The sequence below is a fragment of the Bradysia coprophila genome, assembly GCF_014529535.1.
Source record: "Bradysia coprophila strain Holo2 chromosome X unlocalized genomic scaffold, BU_Bcop_v1 contig_21, whole genome shotgun sequence".
In the NCBI taxonomy this organism is placed as follows: Eukaryota; Metazoa; Arthropoda; class Insecta; order Diptera; family Sciaridae; genus Bradysia; species Bradysia coprophila.
Window position 1 is genome coordinate 190001 of NW_023503309.1, and position 20245 is coordinate 210245.

A 20245-nucleotide genomic window follows, 5' to 3' on the forward strand; every position below is an offset into this window, starting at 1 on the left:
TTCCTGAAATTTTGGTTATAGGTCAATCTCGGGCCCTAGATCAAAATAAGATTTTAAAAAATGGGGGTATGCAAGCGTTTTTGGGAGCTAGGACTCCCGGAAGTTTCCATACAATGCCATATAACAGCGTGTGTTGTGTGTGTGTGAAAAGAAATAATTTTTTTTCAGCTAGTAATTATGAATTATGATTGGTAAATGTTGGAAAAAGTGTTTTGGTGGATTTGGGTTATTTTCGATATAATTGAGGTGTTCCGAGGTTGGTTCCTAAATTTTGGGATGAGAGATGATTCCTCTGGCACTACCTAACTTCCATTGGATTTTTCGATGGATTTGGGTTATTTTCGATATAAGTGAGGTGTTCCGAGGTTGGTTCCTAAATTTTGGGATGACAGATGATTCCTCTGGCACTTCCTAACTTCCATTGGATTTTTCGATGGGTTTGGGTTATTTTCGATATAAGTGAGGTGTTCCGAGGTTGGTTCCTAAATTTTGGGATGACAGATGATTCCTCTGGCACTTCTTAACTTCCATCGGATTTTTCGATGGATTTGGGTTATTTTCGATATAAGTGAGGTGTTCCGAGGTTGGTTCCTAAATTTTGGGATGACAGATGATTCCTCTGGCACTTCTTAACTTCCATCGGATTTTTCGATGGATTTGGGTTATTTTCGATATAAGTGAGGTGTTCCGAGGTTGGTTCCTAAATTTTGGGATGACAGATGATTCCTCTGGCACTTCTTAACTTCCATCGGATTTTTCGATGGATTTGGGTTATTTTCGATATAAGTGAGGTGTTCCGAGGTTGGTTCCTAAATTTTGGGATGAGAGATGATTCCTCTGGCACTTCTTAACTTCCATTGGATTTTTCGATAGATTTGGGTTATTTTCGATATAAGTGAGGTGTTCCGAAGTTGGTTCCTAAATTTTGGGATGACAGATGATTCCTCTGGCACTTCCTAACTTTCATTGGATTTTTCGATGGATTTGGGTTATTTTCGATATAAGTGAGGTGTTCCGAGGTTGGTTCCTAAATTTTGGGATGACAGATGATTCCTCTGGCACTTCCTAACTTCCATCGGATTTTTCGATGGATTGGGGTTATTTTCGATATAAGTGAGGTGTTCCGAGGTTGGTTCCTAAATTTTGGAATGACAGATGATTTCTCTGGCATTTCCTAACTTCCATCGTATTTTTCGATGGATTTGGGTTATTTCCGATATAGGTGAGGTGTTCCAAGGTTGGCTCCTAAATTTTGGGATGAGAGATGATTCCTCTGCCACTTCCTAACTTGCATCGGATTTTTCGATGAATTTGGGATATTTTCAATATAAGTAAGGTGTTCCAAGGTTGGTTCCTAAATTTTGGGATGAAAGATGATTCCTCTGGCACTTCCAAACTTCCATCGGATTTTTTGTTGGATTTCAGCTGTTGTCGACATGAGTTGCTTACAAAACTAGTTACCCTTACACCTAAACTTCCAAAAGAACTGATATCCGCCAAAAAACCCTAAAGGGTAAAAGTGTGACGTAAGTCCTTGTTTCTACTTACAAAATAACTGATATCGCTGAGGGTGACGCATTTTTCGCCTCAACGCAGATGTTGAGGAAAATAGTTCAAATAGAGAAAATAATGTCCTGAATTGACGCAATTTTTTTCTAAAATTTTCTATCTTAAATTTTTTGGTTCAATTTTTTGTTGATAACACTTTTGCGTTGAGGCGAAAAATGCGTCACCCTCAGCGATATCAGTTATTTTGTAAGTAGAAACAAGGACTTGCGTCACACTTTTACCCTTTAGGGTTTTTTGGCGGATCGGATCCACTTCCATTCATACAGTCGCTCAATCCACAAATATACCAAGAATAATCAAAATATTCAGCACTCACCGCCGTTATGTCACAATTCCTTTGCACTTTTCCGCAAATACTCACTGAATTTACACTACAATCACTCAAAATATTTTCAAACACTTTATCCTCACTATACACACTTCTCACTCTTATCGTCGTTTCTTTATACACTGTCTTTCCGATTTTTCGCTCGTATAAAATACGTCCGTTCGGTTTCGCTGCTAAAGTAGCACTGAGTAGATAGAGACAACGAGTGTCAAACCTTACCGAAGTAAGATAATTCTTTAGATTAACGAGATTCCCTACCCGAAGGCTTTACATCTCGTCCTCTCTAAGAGGAACAGATTGAGATACGCTCAATCAGCGCGTCAAATGACTACCTTTATATGCCGGTGTTTCATGCACCAGGATAGCCAAAGGTGGGCAAGGGCCTATCACAACCCTCAGGCCCGGACTGGCTCAAAAAAGCCCTTCGGGGAAAAAGTCAAAAGGCCCTTGCGTTCGGGCGATTTTTTCCAATTAGGCCCTCGATTCGTATGACTGATTAATATTGTTTAATTTCCACAGTGTAAGTGAATCACACAGTTCCGCCACATCACGTGGACAATTTAGACATTTGCCTAGGGCGCAGCGATTTGGCGGTGCAAAATTTTAAAAAAAAAAAAAAATTTCAACTAACGAAAAATTTATTTAAAAAATTTCGCTCACTTCGCTCGCTAGTGAAAGTACATAAATTTTGATTAGGAAAGGGCTTTCCGTTCATTTTTTTCGATTTCCAATCGAAATTTTCCTACTGAACACGGTGTGGTTGAATGGATTTTAATTAAACATACCGTCGCAAATTTGATATTTTTGGATATTCCTAGTCTGTTTGCGACCCTGAACCACATTCCACAAAAAATTTTGATTTTCATCCGTGCAGTTCGGAGCACCCGGACCAAGGCTCCCTAGAGTGCTCTGTAGGTGCGATAGAACTGATTTGGGTCGCAATCAAAAGGGTATGGAATTCTAATAGTAATAGCATAAAAAATTGGTCTCGTGGGTTCCAGATAGGCTAGTAGCGACTCATTGAAGTTGAAAAATGACGATTTTTGAAAGGTTCTACAGGCGGGGATACTTGAGTCACAGACCTGGTAATTACTTGTACTAGTAGAGTGACATTACCTCTACCAATATCCAAAAAATCAATTTTTTTAATTGTCTACATAGCAACTTTCCAGGGGTCCAAAATTTATCTCTGCTATTTGGCCATAGTTGTTTTGCTGCTAGTCTCAGCTTTCTAATAACACCACATTTGCTGAATCTCTGGTCAACAGTGCCGTTCTATTGAGTGCCCAAGTGAGGTAAGTCCATCTACGACGAAATTTTGAGCATGACTTCATAAAACGGTAATAAATCACAAATATAGGTATTATTTTGCTTTTTTTATTGATATATATAACTCTGTTTACAAATCGCAATTAAACAAACCCTCCCCACCGTTTTCTGAAGTCATACTCAAAATTTCGTCGCAGATGAACTTACCTCACTTGGGCACTCAATAGAACGGCACTGTTGACCAGAGATTCAGCAAATGTGGTGTTATTAGAAAGCTGAGACTAGCAGCAAAACAAAATTAAGCAGTTTGGTTGCGAAAAATTATCATGAGTGTGAGTTAGGTGTCGGTGAGTTTCACAAATATGGCCAAATAACAGAGATAAATTTTGGACCCCTGGAAAGTTGCTATGTAGACCATTTAAAAAAGTGATTTTTTGGATATTGGTAGAGGTAATGTCCCTCTACTAGTACAAGTAATTACCAGGTCTGTGACTCAAGTATCCCCGCCTGTAGAACCTTTCAAAAATCGTCATTTTTCAACTTCAATGAGTCGCTACTAGCCTATCTGGAACCCACGAGACCAATTTTTTATGCTATTACTATTAGAATTCCATACCCTTTTGATTGCGACCCAAATCAGTTCTATCGCACCTACAGAGCACTCTAGGGAGCCTTGGTCCGGGTGCTCCGAACTGCACGGATGAAAATCAAAATTTTTTGTGGAATGTGGTTCAGGGTCGCAAACAGACTAGGAATATCCAAAAATATCAAATTTGCGACGGTATGTTTAATTAAAATCCATTCAACCACACCGTGTGAAGCCTTCCTGTTTTTTTGTGTGATTCCAATCGATATTTTTCTACTGAGGTATTTCACTCATTTTTTTTCGATTTCCTACTGAGGCCTTTCTGTTAATTTTTCTTCGATTTCCAAACAAACTTTTCCTATTGAGACATTTCTCTCAATTTTTCATCGATTTCCTACTGAGTCCTTTCTGTTAATTTTTTCATCGATTTCCTACTGAGGCATTTCTGTTAATTTTTCTTCGATTTCCAAACAAAATATTTCTACTTTCTCTCAATTTTTTCTTCGATGTCCTACTGAGGCCTTTCTCTCAATTTTTTCTTAGATTTCCTTTGAGCCTTTCTGTTAATTTTTTCTTCGATTTCCTACTAAGGCCTTTCTGTTAATTTTTCTTTGATTTCCAAACAAACTTTTCCTACTGAGACATTTCTCTCAATTTTTCATCGATTTCCTACTGAGTCCTTTCTGTTAATTTTTTCATCGATTTCCTACTGAGGCATTTCTGTTGATTTTTCTTCGATTTCCAAACAAAATATTTCTACTTTCTCTCAATTTTTTCTTCGATTTCCTACTGAGGCCTTTCTGTTGATTTTTCTTCGATTTCAATCAAAATTTTCCTTCTGAGGCATTTCTCTCAATTTTTCTTCGATTTCCTACTGAGGCCTTTCTGTTAATTTTTTCTTCGATTTCCTACTGAGGCCTTTCTGTTGATTTTTCTTCGATTTCAATCGAAATTTTCCTACTGAGACATTTCTAGAAAACAAACAGAAAGGCCTCAGTGGAAAAATTTCGATTGGGAAACAAAGAAAAAATTGAGCAAAAGGTTTCAGTAAGAAAATTTTGATTGGAAATTGAAGAAAGAATTAACTGAAAGGCCTCAGTAGAAAAATTTCGATAGGAAATTAAAGATTTTGTCTATCTTCGCTAAAATGAGCTTCATTTGTTTGAACAATAAATGGTTAAAATTCAAAAAAGGCCTCGTCGGGACTTCGCCCGACTAAGGCAAAAGGCCCTTCGGGAATCGCCCGAACGCCCAGTATGGCCAGTCCGGGCCTGACAACCCTTACTGCAATTCACCCGGGAGCAGTACCCCAGCATATTAAACGCACTTGAACCACAGCCACCACGTTTCAGCCAAGGATAGGCTCCTCAACCATAGTTGGGACCAGGAGGATAGTGCAATCCTGGTGGGCTCCCAACACCCGTGGTACCGATTTAACCCTCGGGTAGGGTAGGTGGTATCGAAGACCACTTCGGATGGAAGCATGAACTTCCAGCTCCGATCGACTAGCTCGAATTGCGCGGAGTCGCCACTCTCCGAGAGACAGTCTGGAATTGGCCTTAGCCGTTCAACCAGCTGAACTCATCCTGCGCCGGTCATTCACCCCACAATCAACCACATTCAAGACATAACGGCGTACACATGCATCATTCACGGATCCTCGTCCCCTCTCATCAACCTCGACCTCCTGCCGAATAGCGATACCGCAAACTGATTCAACTTTTCAAACGCTCCAATCTCGCTGAGTGCCCCGCTAACGTCAAACGACCCGTTACGAATGAATAACCCACAACCATTCAGATCACGAAGATCCTCGTAGAGCGGGCACTCCCCGAGTAGGTGCTTGACGTCCTCGTTAGGTGCTCCACACATGCATACCGGCGTATTTGACAGACCACGTTTGTGCAGAAAACCATTCATGCTACCGTGTCCCGTTAATACATAACCAAGACACAGTCCAAAGGCCATCCACTCATTTTCACGAACAAATCGGACACTCGGAATAAACTCATGAGTGAGGCGTCCCTTTTCCGAGACATCTCACCTGCCCTGCCACACATCCAGCAACCTCTCCGTCAACAGTTCCTTGAACTGAGGACCACTCAACCCTAGCATCTCTTCATCCGTGATCGGATCGCCATCCACCGGCGTAATGCCTCTACGGAATTCGGAGAGCAAACCTCTACGGGTTGCCTCCAAATCCCATGGTAGTTCTCCGTGGAGAACTTGCATTGCGTCTGTGGAAACCATCCGACACACGTTTAGAGATGCATACAGGACTAGCCTTTGACATCTATTCAGCAAGGCAGACGCATACGAAAAGCGCAGAGTCCGGAACCACACGCTTGCACCATACGACATACACGCCACGAAGAGCCCCTTGTACAGAATACAAGTTGCCCTACGCCCCAGGCCCCACGACTTCCTCATCACACGACGCAAACACCCAACAAGACCAAGAATCTTACCCCGGAGGTAAACGAATTGCGGCCTAAAATTCATACGCTCAGCAACGAAGATTCCCAGGTGCTTCACCTCACTCTTGTAGGAGATGGAGGTGCCGTTCAGCCGTATGCACGGAGGCCGGTTGGCCGACAAGTGACCCTTCATAAGGATACACGTTGTCTTGCCCGCCGACACCGGAACACACACCTTCTTCCCCCACTCATGACACAACTGCAAGCACCGCGTACCCAGCTCATCCAACGCCGATCGACTATTAGCCCCAATAACAATGGTACCGTCGTTGGCAAAAGCTACAATGAAGAATCCAGCTGCCACGAGTGCCAGCAAGAGTTCATTCATTACAAGCTTCCACATCGCCGGTCCACTCTTAGATCCCTGAGGACACCCACGAGTCACATCTTTCCGAACGATGCCAGTCTTACCAGCATAGTAGACCTTACGACCACCGAAGTAACTCATCCACAAACCAAACTCATTACTCTGAGCCTCATCTAACTTCAGAAGCATGGAAAGCCAGCCGAGATTGTCAAACGCACCTTGAAAGTCGATATTCAGCCCAATAACGTACTTCATCTCCGAGCATTCAACATGCCGCTGAACGCATCTCCATGCATCTTCAGTAGACTTGCCGTAAGTGAACGCGAACTGGCCCAAGTTATCTAACAAACAGATAGGTCGATAGGAGCCTGGGTCAGATCTTATCCGGTCCGGAGACTTGAGTAAGATGACCAAGCTCGCTATTTTCCATTTCTGCTGAAAGTAACTCTCCAGCAAGCACTGCTTGTACAGACAGAACATATATTCCGGGATTGCCCCCCAGACAGCACGAACCATCTCTCCCACAATCCCATCCGGCCCCGGGCTTTTCCTCACCTTACACCTTCTCACGATACTTCATCCATCTCCAGATCAGGTGGTAAGGGTCTGGCAATCGCCTTCAGCCGGTCAATCTCACTCGCATCATCGATCGAGGCAGGAAAGAAAACGTTCATCATCGCATTTACACTACCCTCCCACGTATCAGTATACACACCGTCGACTTTAACGCTACAAACATCGACAGGCTTCCTCGTACCCCGACAGAGCTTAAAAACTCGTCCCCAGGGGTTTTCATTGGATTCGCTAGCCACAAACTCCTGCCAGCACCGAAGCTTGGCTTCACACAACATGCGCTTGTACTCAATCTTACAATCCCTAAACGCCTGTAGCCGATCTGTCAGACTTGCGGCACCCGCATTACGAATGCGTTGAAAGGCATGCCTGCGCCGTCGCAGCTCACTCCTCTTCTCCGCAAGTTCGACAGACCACCACTCATTCTGGAAAGTTCGCACCGCGGTATGCCTCCGCATGTTCCAGTCGTTCGCACCGTATATCCACTCTGTGCGTAAGTCGACCTTCTCATCGACACTCACGTTTTCATATTGCGCCAGGCCAAACGCATCTGCTTTAGCTTTCACATCTCCCATGTATTCACCCCAATCCGTATCACGGGTCTGCCACCTGGCAGACTGTGGTGATGGAGAAGTATCAGCCACTAGTCCGTCCAAGCTAACTCGAATACGGATCAGATTATGGTCACTAACACCCCATTCAGGCTGCACAGACCACTCATACCCGAACCTACCGCCAGCTTCGTTTACCAGCGTCACGTCAATGTCGCTAGAGCCATTCGGCCCACTAAACGTGTACCACTCCGAGGGTTCATTGATAACAATCATTCTGCCTTCGAGTATCCATTCCTCAAGCAGCAGACCATTCGCTTCATTCAGCCTTCCCCTTCCCAAGTTCTCACCCTTACTGAACCAGAGGGGGGAAACGGCATTTGCGTCCATCCCTATGATCATATAGGTATTACCACACTTCACACGCACATTTTCCATGTATTGCAGATATGGTCCTAGGGCAGTACCAAATCTACAATACACGGACACAACGTACATGCTACATGTGGCATCTTTGATCAACACACACACACCGTACTCATCGGTACAGTCCTCAATGACAAGCACATCAGCTTCAGGGTCGTTTATCACAATCGCACTGATTCCAATACCATCGTTAACTATTAAGTGATCCCCCGCTTAGGGTTGAATTAAATTTTTTTACAAATTTATTGTTAACATAAAGCGCATTTACGCCCAGCTAAGGACGTAAAATACGACAGAGGGTTTGTAAACACAATGATTTCATATTTGTTTCGGGCGAATATCACGACAAGGTTCGTCGTTTATACTTAAAGTAAGTACCCAAAATAATTCTATCAAAGTGCTTCCATTCCTTACTAATTTTACTTAATAAGAAACAATGCGTTCAACAGTTTGCACATAACTATGCGCTAAATTACGTACTATACAGCACGTATTCCACAAAAACGAATAGCTGTTACACCATTCATAGTTTTTGTGTTATTGTTTGTTTCAAATCAATAATGATCCTTCCGCAGGTTCACCTACGGAAACCTTGTTACGACTTTTACTTCCTCTAAATAACCAAGTTCGGTCAACTTCTGTGAAGCAACTGCAACACAACGAGGCGTCGCAGCGATCACGTCCGGGGACCTCACTAAACAATTCAATCGGTAGTAGCGACGGGCGGTGTGTACAAAGGGCAGGGACGTAATCAATGCGAGTTAATGACTCGCACTTACTGGGAATTCCAGGTTCATGTGAACAGTTTCAGTTCACAATCCCAAGCAAGAAGGTGGTTCAGCGGTTTACCCGGACCTCTCGGCCTAGGAAATACACGTTGATACCTTCATTGTAGCGCGCGTGCAGCCCAGGACATCTAAGGGCATCACAGACCTGTTATTGCTCAATCTCATATTGTTAGACACAATTTGTCCATTTAAGAAGCTAAGTGTCTATTTGATTTTAGACAAACAAACAGGTATGACTCCACCTACACAACGACATTTTGCTAATGAGAACCGAAGCCCCCAAAAACAAACGCGTATGCAAAGCTTCAATGTCATAGTCCTGTATGCATCTATTTAATATATTTGAGTCTCGTTCGTTATCGGAATTAACCAGACAAATCACTCCACGAACTAAGAACGGCCATGCACCACCACCCATAGATTCGAGAAAGAGCTATCAATCTGTCTTACTCATTTATGTTCGGACCTGGTAAGTTTTCCCGTGTTGAGTCAAATTAGGCCGCAGGCTCCACTCCTGGTGGTGCCCTTCCGTCAATTCCTTTAAGTTTCAGCTTTGCAACCATACTTCCCCCGGAGCCCAAAAGCTTTGGTTTCCCGAGAAGCGACTGAATGAGCCATAGAAGTAGCTACATCCAATTGCTAGCTGGCATCGTTTATGGTTAGAACTAGGGCGGTATCTGATCGCCTTCGAACCTCTAACTTTCGTTCTTGATTAAATGAAAACATCTTTGGCAAATGCTTTCGCTTTAGTTAGTCTTACAACGGTCTAAGAATTTCACCTCTCGCGTTGTAATACTAATGCCCCCAACTGCTTCCATTAATCATTACATCTTGGTCTAAAAAACCAATGAAAGTAGAACAGATGTCCTATTTCATTATTCCATGCACAAAATATTCAGGCATTACAAGCCTGCTTTAAGCACTCTAATTTGTTCAAAGTAATTTGTATCGGCCCACAGCAACACTTGTTTAAGAGCACTGCGATGGGCTGATGTGAACGCTACTAGAGCGAACACGCCGATAATATGTCCACGCACATTTCCTAATCCGAGGACAGGAAGTAAGACAAGGTACCACTACTGTTTTACCAGTTGTTTGGTACTGCCCGTGCGGAACACAAGTTCAACTACGAACGTTTTAACCGCAACAACTTTAATATACGCTATTGGAGCTGGAATTACCGCGGCTGCTGGCACCAGACTTGCCCTATAATTGATCCTTGTTAAAGGATTTAAAGTGTACTCATTCCAATTACAAGGCCTCGGATGTGAGTCTTGTATTGTTATTTTTCGTCACTACCTCCCCGTGCTGGGAGTGGGTAATTTACGCGCCTGCTGCCTTCCTTAGATGTGGTAGCCGTTTCTCAGGCATTCTTCATTCGACCGTTCGAGTGAACAGACGTGTTATTAAATCGCTCTGATTAAAAAAAAAGACAGTTATAAAACATACCGTTAAGTGATGTAATTTAAAAAAATGTTTATAATTACAAAAGACAAGTTTGTTGTTTATACAAACAAAAAGTTACCGTGAAAAAAAAACCTCCGTGTATTTATTCTTTCAATAACATAAAATATTTTCAAAGAAAGATAAACAAAGCCCGACCGCGGACAATACAAAAACAATCACGATTACGCAATCAGACTATGACATTCTAGTGCATAATAGTGAATATGCAAAAAAATTGCATAAAGATAACAGTGACCTTCAATCGAGTCTTGATGCATGTATTAAACGAATTGCTGAGTTTGAAATCAGTGAAACTGCACAAAGTGCTACAAATGCTGACCTAAAAAAACAACTGGAGAAGTTGAGTGAAAAAATTTCTGCGATGGAAAATTCTTCCAAAAACACAGAACTAGAAAATTCAGTCGTCATAAATAATGTGGAATACACAACAGATGAAAGTGAGTTAGAAAAGGAAATTGATCCTAATAGCTTCAAACGTCAATCTAGTAAAAGACGGAAGAAATTTAAAAAGCCAATGGAAACGGATTCCAAAGGCTCGACGAGTGATGCAACAACAAAAGAAAAACCTATTAAAAATGAGAAACCTCCACTACCGCCGCCGATCAACGTGAGTAATGTGAAAAATTTCTCTACATTTAGCGAAAAAATCATTGCTAGTGCTAGCTCAGCCAAATTTAAAGCTACTTCAGCAAACGATATAAAAATCACAGTAGAGAATGAAAAAGAGTACAGGAATATTAAAAAAATTCTAGAAGAACAAGTGTCAGCATTGCGTCACATAAATAGCAATCTCCGCATCTTCCTAAATGGAAATGGAAATCCAGTTCCACAGGCAGAGTCAGCAAAATATCTGGGACTAAATTTGGACAACAAATTAAACTGGAAACATCATGTGAAACAGAAAGCACAACAAATTAAACTGAAATCAAGACAAATGTACTGGCTAGTTGGATACAACTCACAACTGAACCTGTATTGCAAGAGATTGATCTACAAATCAATATTAGCACCGATCTGGATGTACGGTGCAGCACTCTGGGGCTGCGCTAAAAAATCAAACATCGAAGTCATCCAAACATGCCAAAACAAATTTCTACGAATGATCACCAACGCATACCGTTTTGTGACGAACAAAGAAATACACAGAGATCTAGAAATAAAATGGGTACCCGAAGTAATTCGAGAATATGCCATCAAACACGAAACGAGGCTGTTAAACCACACCAACATAGAAGCCATTCTCCTGCTCGACATCACAAGCGAAGTAAGGAGGCTGAACCGACTCAAACCACACGAATTGACGTAATGAGGAATCCGAACACTTCATTTGGGCCCGGTCAATGGATCGTCAACCCACTCACGTTTTACTAATTTCGATGCATTCGTAAAGAAATTAGTACACTTCATCAGTAGTAATAAATTAACGTCAAGCTAAGATTGTACTATTCATACCAATAAAGGTGTTTTTGAAAAAAAAAAAGTTTCTCAAGCTCCCTCTCCGGAATCGAACCCTGATTCCCCGTTACCCGTTGCAACCAAGGTAATCCAAGACATTACCTTCAATAGTTGATAGGGCAGACATTTGAAAGATCCGTCGCCGGTACGAGACCATGCGATCAACAAATTATCCAGAGTTCAACCAGTTTAAATGTAAGAACGCCGAAACGCTCCCCATTGGTTTAAATCTAATAAAAGCAGAGAACCCATTTTACCGGTTTCTCTTTAAATGCATGTATTAGCTCTAGAATTACCACAGTTATCCAAGTAATTGTGGATACGATCTAAGAAACCATAACTGATATAATGAGCCTTTTGCGGTTTCACTTTATTTTCGTTTGTACTTAGACATGCATGGCTTAATCTTTGAGACAAGCATATAACTACTGGCACGATCAACCAGAATTTTCATTTTATTTTTATTATAAACTGGATATGAATGTTACTCATACACCAGCTACAATATTTTATAAATAAATCATTGATTTATAATATAGGTCCACATTGCTGTGCTAGCTAGAGCACCATATGTGCACCATATTATCAACACAATCCAATCATTTTCTTACGTCTTCTTACTAACATACGAATATCGTTTAGCAATTCAAACACTGTTCTCTTAAGCAAAACATTCACTATTACAATTTAGTTCATTTCATTTGGCAATATTAACGAGAGCTTGTTTAACCGATATAGTGATCGTATAAACGGTTTCTCATTGCCAGACCAGGAGTTATACTCATTTCACGCCGCACATACTATACCCAGCTCTACCAATAGAGCAAACCGTATAGCCCGTGCGAATATACTGTATAGTTCAACGATTCTCTTTTGTGCTATATTCGTTTCACGGACTTCTTCTTCTTCTTCTTTTTCAGCCTGTTTCTATCCACTGCTGGATGTAGGCCTCTCCAACTTCTTTCCATTTCGTACGATCCATTGCCATTTGCTGCCAGTTTGTACCTGCAATATTCTTAATTCCGTTTGTCCATCTCTCTGGTGGTCTACCTATAGCTCGTCTTTTATATGGTCGCCAGTTCATGATCTTTTTGGTCCAACGTTCGTCTGTCCTTCTTGCAATATGTCCCGCCCAGCTCCATTTCAGAGATGCTATTCTTTCCATGACATCAACGACCCTGGTTTGTTGTCGAATCCATTGATTCGTCATTCTGTCTCTGAGTGTTATTCCAAGCATACTCCGTTCCATGGCTCTTTGTGTCACTCTCAATTTATCTTCGGATGCTTTCGTTAAAGTTAACGTTTCCGCTCCATAAGTGAGCACTGGAAGGACACAAGTGTCGAAAACTTTGCGTTTCAGACTATTATTCATTTTGCTTTTGAAAATTAGTCTGAGTTTTCCGAACGCTGCCCATGCAAGACCAATCCTACGTCTTATTTCGGCAGTCTGGTTGTCCAGACCTAACTTCAGTTTATGTCCTAGATATACATAGCTGTCGACTCGTTCAATGACAGTGTCACCAATTTTGATTTCTCTATCGTCCCTGATGTTGGTCATGACTTTTGTTTTCGATAAGTTCATCTTGAGGCCAACTTTGATTGCCTCTTCACTTAACTGTTGTAGCATAAGCTGAGCCTGACCTATATTCGCTGCTATCGGTACAATGTCATCAGCGAAGCGGAGATTGCTCAGGTACTCTCCATTTATCTTTATTCCCATTTTACTCCAGTTTAACTTCCTAAAAACACTCTGCAGAATCGCCGTGAATACTTTCGGTGAAATAGTGTCACCCTGCCTTACACCTCGGCCGATTCTGAATTTCTCCGTGCTCTTATGAAGTTTTATACATGAAGTAGCATTTTTGTACACATATCGAATTGTGTTGGAGTACCTTGAGTCTACTCTACATTCGTCTAATGCGTCCAATATCGACCATGTTTCCACTGAATCGAAAGCTTTTTCGAAGTCTATGAATAGCAAGACTATGTCTATGTTGTATTCACGACACTTCTCAATAAGCGTTCTCATCACCTGCAAATGGTCGTTTGTGCTGAAACCAGATCTGAAAGCAGCTTGTTCAACAGGTTGGTAGAAGTCGAACTTGTTAGTGTTCCTCTTCGTAATGATTTTCATAAACAACTTGTAGAGTGTTGACAATAGGCTTATGGGCCGGTAATTTTCCAGCTTTGTTATGTCTCCTTTTTTATGCAGCAATGTAATTACCGCATTTTCCCAGGCTTCTGGTACTTCTTCCCATTGGAGACATTTATTAAACAAAGCCGTGATTGCCTTTAATAAGGAGTCTCCACCCAGTTTAATGGCTTCCACTGGAACACCATCTTCTCCGGGAGACTTTTTGTTTTTCATCTCGGCTACTGCGGCCTTGACTTCATCAACAGTTATGTCGGGCATATCCTCCGATCCCACGTTTCTTATTATTGGTCTATCTTCGGTTTCTTCCGTTGGACTCTGTCTTGCTGAAGAAAACAAATTCTCATAAAATTCTGTTGCAATGTTTAATATCGCATTTCGATCCGTTTGGATCGTTCCTGTTTTGTCTCGTAATTTGAAGATTTCTTTTTTGGCGTTTGTCATTTTTCTCCGTAGGACTTTCATATTGCAGTTAGCTTCAATTATGTTTTGAGCCAATTGGACATTATATTTTCTTTCATCTGATCTCCTTGCTTTGTTGATACTTTTAGACAAGTTCCGGTATTCCACCGAATCTCGCCCTCCGTTTTTTACCAACTCTGCTCTGCTTGCGATCAGGTCTAATGTTTCTCTGCTGAGTTTCGATTCTTTCCCTTGGACGGATTTGCATTTGGATTTCATGAATCCCATTATTGTATCGACGATTTTGGTATTCAATTCGTCCAATGTTTCACATTGATTGTTGACGTTATCTAATTCGGCAGTCATTTTCATGGCAAATTCTTCATTTTGTGTGTAAAGCCGTTGTACGTCAATCCTTTCACTTTTCTGAACTAGTTGTGATCTTTGAAATCTGGTATTTAACGTGACTCTTGCACGAACCATTCGGTGATCACTACCGGTTGAAAAATTGTTTAGGACCGTAACGTTCTTAACGGTTGACTTACAGCCAGTTATGATGTAATCGATCTCATTTTTCGTTACACCATCTGCACTAGCCCAAGTCCATTTCCTTTGAGGCTTTCCGGCAAAAAATGAATTCATTGCGTACAAATTGTGTTGCTGTAAGAAGTTGAGTAAAGTATTTCCACGCTCATTTCTTTGGTCGTTGCTAAAACTACCAACAGAAACTTCGGAGTCTTCTTCTCGTTTTCCCAGCTTCGCATTGAAATCACCGATTAGATATTGGTAATGTGACGGACTACACTCCCCTTATTATATATGAGTGCCTCCGGGGATAGGAACAACAGACGTGTATAGTGGCTGACATTTTATTGGGCACTATACCGTTTTCGTCGAACCGTCTAACATCGTTTATATTGGTCGATGAAGTGGTGCATGGTGCGGGTGCGAACATTGTAAATGAATAGTGAATTGTGATGAGTGTTAATGTATTCGATTCTTTCTTCTTCTTTTTCAGCCTGTTTCGATCCACTGCTGGATGTAGGCCTCTCCAACTTCTTTCCATTTCGTACGATCCATTGCCATTTGCTGCCAGTTTGTACCTGCAATATTCTTAATTCCGTTTGTCCATCTCTCTGGTGGTCTACCTATAGCTCGTCTTTTATATGGTCGCCAGTTCATGATCTTTTTGGTCCAACGTTCGTCTGTCCTTCTTGCAATATGTCCCGCCCAGCTCCATTTCAGAGATGCTATTCTTTCCATGACATCAACGACCCTGGTTTGTTATCGAATCCATTGATTCGTCATTCTGTCTCTGAGTGTTATTCCAAGCATACTCCGTTCCATGGCTCTTTGTGTCACTCTCAATTTATCTTCGGATGCTTTCGTTAAAGTTAACGTTTCCGCTCCATAAGTGAGCACTGGAAGGACACAAGTGTCGAAAACTTTGCGTTTCAGACTATTATTCATTTTGCTTTTGAAAATTAGTCTGAGTTTTCCGAACGCTGCCCATGCAAGACCAATCCTACGTCTTATTTCTGCAGTTTGGTTGTCCAGACCTAACTTCAGTTTATGTCCTAGATATACATAGCTGTCGACTCGTTCAATGACAGTGTCACCAATTTTGATTTCTCTATCGTCCCCGATGTTGGTCATGACTTTTGTTTTCGATAAGTTCATCTTGAGGCCAACTTTGCTCGCCTCTTCACTTAACTGTTGTAGCATAAGCTGAGCCTGACCTAGATTCGCTGCTATCGGTACAATGTCATCAGCGAAGCGGAGATTGCTCAGGTACTCTCCATTTATCTTTATTCCCATTTTACTCCAGTTTAACTTCCTAAAAATACTCTGCAGAATCGCCGTGAATAATTTCGGTGAAATGGTGTCACCCTGCCTTACACCTCGGCCAATTCTGAATTTCTCCGTGCTCTTATGAAGTTTTATACATGAAGTAGCATTTTTGTACACATATCGAATTGTGTTGGAGTACCTTGAGTCTACTCTACATTCGTCTAATGCGTCCAATATCGACCATGTTTCCACTGAATCGAAAGCTTTTTCGAAGTCTATGAATAGCAAGACTATGTCGATGTTGTATTCACGACACTTCTCAATAAGCGTTCTCATCACCTGCAAATGGTCGTTTGTGCTGAAACCAGATCTGAAAGCAGCTTGTTCAACAGGTTGGTAGAAGTCGAACTTGTTAGTGTTCCTCTTCGTAATGATTTTCATAAACAACTTGTAGAGTGTTGACAATAGGCTTATGGGTCGGTAATTTTCCAGCTTTGTTATGTCTCCTTTTTTATGCAGCAATGTAATTACCGCATTTTCCCAGGCTTCTGGTACTTCTTCCCATTGGAGACATTGATTAAACAAAGCCGTGATTGCCTTTAATAATGAGTCTCCACCTAGTTTAATGGCTTCCACTGGAACACCATCTTCTCCGGGAGACTTTCTGTTTTTCATCTCGGCTACTGCGGCCTTGACTTCATCAACAGTTATGTCGGGCATATCCTCCGATCCCACGTTTCTTATTATTGGTCTATCTTCGGTTTCTTCCGTTGGGCTCTGTCTTGCTGAAGAAAACAAATTCTCATAAAATTCTGTTGCAATGTTTAATATCGCATTTCGATCCGTTTGGATCGTTCCTGTTTTGTCTCGTAATTTGAAGATTTCTTTTTTGGCGTTTGTCATTTTTCTCCGTAGGACTTTCATATTGCAGTTAGCTTCAATTATGTTTTGAGCCAATTGGACATTATATTTTCTTTCATCTGATCTCCTTGCTTTGTTGATACTTTTAGACAAGTTTTGGTATTCCACCGAATCTCGTCCTCCGTTTTTTACCAACTCTGCTCTGCTTGCGATCAGGTCTAATGTTTCTCTGCTGAGTTTTGATTCTTTCCCTTGGACGGATTTGCATTTGGATTTCATGAAACCCATTATTGTATCGACGATTTTGGTATTCAATTCGTCCAATGTTTCACATTGATTGTTGACGTTATCTAATTCGGCAGTCATTTTCGTAGCAAATTCTTCATTTTGTGTGTAAAGCCGTTGTACGTCAATCCTTTCACTTTTCTGAACTAGTTGTGATCTTTGAAATCTGGTATTTAACGTGACTCTTGCACGAACCATTCGGTGATCACTACCGGTTGAAAAATTGTTTAGGACCGTAACGTTCTTAACGGTTGACTTACAGCCAGTTATGATGTAATCGATCTCATTTTTATGCACTAGCCCAAGTCCATTTCCGTTGAGGCTTTCCTGCAAAAAATGAATTCATTGCGTACAAATTGTGTTGCTGTAAGAAGTTGAGTAAAGTATTTCCACGCTCATTTCTTTGGTCGTTGCTAAAACTACCAACAGAAACTTCGGAGTCTTCTTCTCGTTTTCCCAGCTTCGCATTGGAATCACCGATTAGATATTGGTAATGTGAAGGGTTTTCGTCCAGAGCTTTCTCGACATCTTCATAGAATCTTTCTACTTCTTCGTCATCATGGGTGGACGTGAGTGCGTAAACCTGAATTAATTTGACACTGTATCTGTTATTTATCTTCAGGCCTACGCATATCACTCGATCGGATATGCTTTTCGTGTGAATTATGCGATCCGACCACCGCTTGTTTATGAACAATCCGACACCGTGCATCAGCATCTGACTGTCACTTCCTCGGTAGAAGAATGTATGCCCTGATTGTAATTTCAGGCATTCCTCTCCATGTTTTCTCACTTCGCTCACTCCCACAACATCCCATTTTATCTTTTCTAGCTCTTCTTCCATTTCTTGCATTTTTTGTCTTGACGACAATGTTCTGGCATTATATGTGGCAATGTATAATTCGTTATGGCTTCGTTTGAAGGTTTTTAGTATTAAAACACCACGCTTGCTACTGCGGGTTGGTGAGTATGAAAGCTTTACTTTGCTCGCCCCCGGTAATCCTCGAGTTCTGACCCGCACATTTCTATCAAAGTGCACAGTGCCCGACGGGGTAGTGTTACTCTTTTTGAACATTCTTTTCCATAAACCTTTGCCCATTCTTTTGGACCTATCTGAGCAAAAGGTTATTCGTCCTTTAAAAGCTTAACCTAGTAGCTAATAAGAATTCTGGGATCGTTCTATCCTTTGGCTTCCTGATCGTGTTGTTTCACCTCAACGTTGGTCCCTTAACCCCAATTCTTTCGGCTTCCAGCTCACGATTCATTCAACCTTAAGATTGATCTATCTAATCCTATCTTATCTACTGCTACGTCCTCGTTAAACTTCATTCCCTGCACTCTTTTTCAAACTGGCTTGGGCAGGCTTTGGCGGTGTTGTATTCGATTGGTCATGTGTAATGAATGGATTTTTAGTTGTATTTTGTTTGCTAGTAGCTGGGTATGTGTATGTTACTGCTGTATAATGTAACTTTTGTGCACTATGATGCTAGATTATTGACTTCGAACGAAAATGTTCAATGAAATGTGTCCAATCAAATTTCGTTGGTCGCACTTGTCGTTGCTTCGATTAGTTAATGTGCTATGGCTATCCGTTCCATACCACTGCTCGCTCGAACAAGTATTAAGCCATAGGTCCGTACCTGCGGTTCCTCTCGTACTACGCACCCGTCATGCAATTTGAGTTTCAGGGCCTGTAAATGTATTGACAAGAGACTGTGCCTAATGTACAAGCGTTGTACGTACAGCGACTGACGCACAAGCAGGAAAAGGCGTCTGTAAATGTATTGTAACGGACTATCGAAAATGAGCGTCTGTAAATGGATTGCAAGAAACAGTCACAAAAATCCTTGTAATGTCAACGAGTGAAATCTGAACAAAATTTAATCAGGTGACGTGAATAATATAATCGAAATGGTAAGATTCTAGGTTTCTGTCCCAGTTATTCACTAACTGTTCTCTCAGGGACTTTTGAGTGGGGGGTGAACCTCGGGGTGAACAAATGAACCAAAAATAGTTATTTATGTATGTATCTGTTGTGGACGGTATATTTTAGGCAATTTCGCGAGTTATAGCCCGAACGAAGTGAAGGCGACAAGCGGAAGTGCCTAAAATAAACCTTGCACAACAGATGCGTATGCAACTTTTCATGCTGAGGGCCTATATTACGAGAAAAATTCCGTAATTTATGCCCTAGGCATGAAAAATAAATTTCATCGCACCATGATATGAGAATATTATGTGTTGGGAGATTAAAAACTTTCTTAGTTAGACTATGCGCAATTTCGGTTCTGAATTTTCAGTGTACTTAAGATTGGAATTTACGAGTCCACCACCTCATTATGTGAGGACAGCATAGCATTGAATTTTACTATTTTATTTTGTAAATTTCAGCAAAGTTGACCAAGACATATATTTTGAGAAATTTAAACGAAATTTGATTGTAAAGTGATAAGTAAAAATTAAAGAGGCCAAACTTTGGACCGATAAACAGCGTGAGTTTCACACTACATATGGGCCCGTTTTAGGTTTAAATGTCAAATAGAGAGTGAATTAAAATCACCTTTTAAATGGATTTAAATGTTATCTTACTTGATGGAGATCAAATTTGTATGAAGTTTAACATTGTTCATATAGAACATAGCGTCTAATTTAACGACACATCACCTACATAATTTTGAACGAATTTAAGTGAACATGATGTATTGAACATTGAGTTTTTCTCAAGATATAACATGTTGACTCGCGCGTAATTTTTAAACGCCGCTCTGTGACCAATACAATTGTTTTCTATAACTTCTATTCTGAAACACAGATGGCTCAAAGTCTTCTATTATGGATTTTCTAGTAGTAAGCTGTCAGATGTAAAATATTAGTCGCGTGGTTCAGTGTTGTTTAATTCTATATATTTTCTATTTGTTTATTTTTCTATTTTTTTTTGTTTATTTAACTTATTTTATG

General features: G+C 41.0%; 1 long non-coding RNA gene across 1 annotated transcript; it reads left to right on the plus strand.

Moving 5' to 3' along the window:
- Window positions 1-2647: 2647 nt before the first annotated feature.
- LOC119069020 lies at window positions 2648-19528 on the plus strand. The gene is made up of 3 exons (XR_005086264.1): window positions 2648-3981; window positions 13882-13885; window positions 19518-19528. It is a non-coding gene; the product is annotated as an uncharacterized LOC119069020 (long non-coding RNA).
- The last annotated feature ends 717 nt before the right edge of the window (window positions 19529-20245 follow it).